At 44.5% G+C, this 2,500-nt stretch overlaps 1 protein-coding gene across 1 annotated transcript in view; it reads left to right on the top strand.

The window, feature by feature from the left end:
* Window positions 1-2,500, top strand: part of cacna2d2a (calcium channel, voltage-dependent, alpha 2/delta subunit 2a) — a 365,088-nt gene that overhangs the window by 292,265 nt on the left and 70,323 nt on the right. The gene's annotated exons all lie outside the window — the stretch shown is intronic.

The following is a 2,500-nucleotide window of genomic DNA, read 5'->3' as shown; positions in this document are numbered from 1 at the left end:
ATAGGCTATATCTAAATACATTTCACTATAATGTGCAGGAATGGTTAAGATGACACGTTAACCCATTGATGCCTGATGTTGCGTTGCGCAACATTGGCCCTGGCGCCTGGAGCTGCATTACGCAACATTCAGGCTCATGAGATTTGAGACAACTTTATTAAAAATCTCTGTTTGATTGAGATGAATGAACACATTCTAATGAAAGGTGAAGGTCTTAGCGTTTAAATGCAACTTTGTGCATATTTTTATGTGCTTCAGAAGCTGAGATATTTAGGTTTGTATAGGCTGAGGGCAGCTTTTCTTAAAAAAGGCTCAGGAATTCAGCACCCTTTTTTGCAGGTGCCTTAGGCGTCAATGGGTTAAGTCAGCTGCATGCAACATCTGGCCCTTCGGTCAATATTCTACACCTAATGTGGCCCCTTGGACCAAAATAATTGCCCAGTCCTGACATAGAGGATGGGGGAGCCCGGAGTACAACGCTGAGCAGAAGTCAGGGGGGTAGTGGCAAGGGACGATGGCGTATAAGGGTCAGTGACGTTTCAGCATTAGCCCACGTCAGGGCGGCACAATGACAGCCAGTGTCACTATTGTATGGATTTTTGTTTGTTTGTTTGTTTGTTTTTAGCGGACTATCTAAGAAGCATATTCATTGCAACATATCAACCACCAATTACTAATTCATCTATCAGCATTATACTTCGTTGCACCAACTGACGTCTGAGCCAAAAAAAAGTCAAAAAAATGCAAGTTATAGTTTCCCCCACCCTGTCACCCTGAAGGCGCACTCGCAGTGAGCCCGGAGCCGGCTGAGTTGTGAGGGAGAGGCAGGAGACAGGGGGCTGCCTGGAGGCTTGAGGAGCAGAAGGCTGAGAGTGGGGAGCTGGGGGCTGGGGGGAGCTGGGGGCTGGGGGGAGCTGGGGGTGAGCTGGGGGCTGGGGACGATGGTCATCAATCTCCCTTCAGATTACACTGGGGCAGGCAGACGTAATGCATTTTTAATTGCCACTGGAACATTGTTTGTGTTTGGTTGCGTATGCCTGCCGTGTGTGTGTGTGTGTGTGTGTGTGTGTGTGTGTGTGTGTGTGTGTGTGTGTGTGTGTGTGTGTGTGTGTGTGTGTGTGTGTGTGTGTGTGTGTGTGTGTGTGCGTGTGCGCGCGCGCGTGTGTGTGTGTGTGTGTGTGTGTGTGTGTGTGTGTGTGTGTGTGTGTGTGCGCGCGTGTGTGTGTGTTTGTGTGTGTGCTTCTGTGTGTGTAAATGACCATGTTTTAATGTCAGCCTGTATCAGCTCTGCACAGACTTGGGCGTTTTGTTGTTGTTTCCTACCACCATGCATCAAAACATGGACAAAACCACACACATGCATGCACACACGCACGCACACACACACACACACACACACACACACACACACACACACACACACACACACACACACACACACACACACACACACACACACACACACACACACACACACACACACACACACACACACACACACACACACACACACACACACACGTTAATCCAACACTCACAGCCAAACCATTTCAAACATTTAGCAGACTGATATTGTTCCCACAAAAGAAATACTCTGAATAGCAGCTGGACTGAAAACTGAAGCTAAATACTGGCATAGACATTAAAATGAGCTCTTTTTTTCAAGGTGCAGTCACTGGTATTAGCTACCAAAAGACGTATGTAGACGTAAAGTATGCTTAAAAAGAAGTAAAGTCACTTAGAGCTCATATCAACTCATATCATCACTCTGCAAATGTCACACTTGTTTTCAACAGAACACAGTGGCATGGGTCACAAGTTGTGAAATCCACGTTATGTTTTAACTATTTTATTTGTCTCTCTTTCACTTTGCTCTTATCAGGATAATTTAGCAGCAGTTAAATTACTCTTTCCTCTGCCCTCCTCTGGCCTTTGTCTGTACATCACTTTCTGTCTATTCTTTTCTTTGTAACAGCAGCCAAATACGTATCTTTTCTGATCATCTGTCTGGTAATTATTTGACTGGCAACCGGAATAGCACAAATATTCCAAGAAATGTGAAGCAGATTTGCTCCTTCAGTAAAAAAACAAAAAAACATAGCTTCTTTTTTAAAGCAGCACTATCAGTTGCCTGTCAGTGGCTTCAATTGGATGATTAGACCCACCAATGAATAGACGGGCCATTACTTCTGATTACTTCTGACTTTTCATTTTTTTAGATTCAAAAAGAAGAATTTAATTTCTGGGGTTATTCGTAAAACATTCAGGGTGAGTGTGACCTAGCGCACGCTGTACATGAAAGCCATTTCTGAGAATAGAGAGCGCAGGCGAGGGTTGTCATGTTTGGCCTTTAGAATTGTATTGCAGGGCGCCACTACCCATAAGCTAGCCATAATTATCACATCATGTGGACAATTTCACAGGACAGCATTTCCATGAGTTCGCAGTGACTTCCTGTAGTAGAGGAATAATGCGTATGTTCATTATGTGAATTAAATCA

This window comes from Engraulis encrasicolus, chromosome 14, assembly GCF_034702125.1.
Source record: "Engraulis encrasicolus isolate BLACKSEA-1 chromosome 14, IST_EnEncr_1.0, whole genome shotgun sequence".
NCBI classification, from domain to species: domain Eukaryota; kingdom Metazoa; phylum Chordata; class Actinopteri; order Clupeiformes; family Engraulidae; genus Engraulis; species Engraulis encrasicolus.
This window is presented reverse-complemented; position numbering and strand designations above follow the sequence as displayed.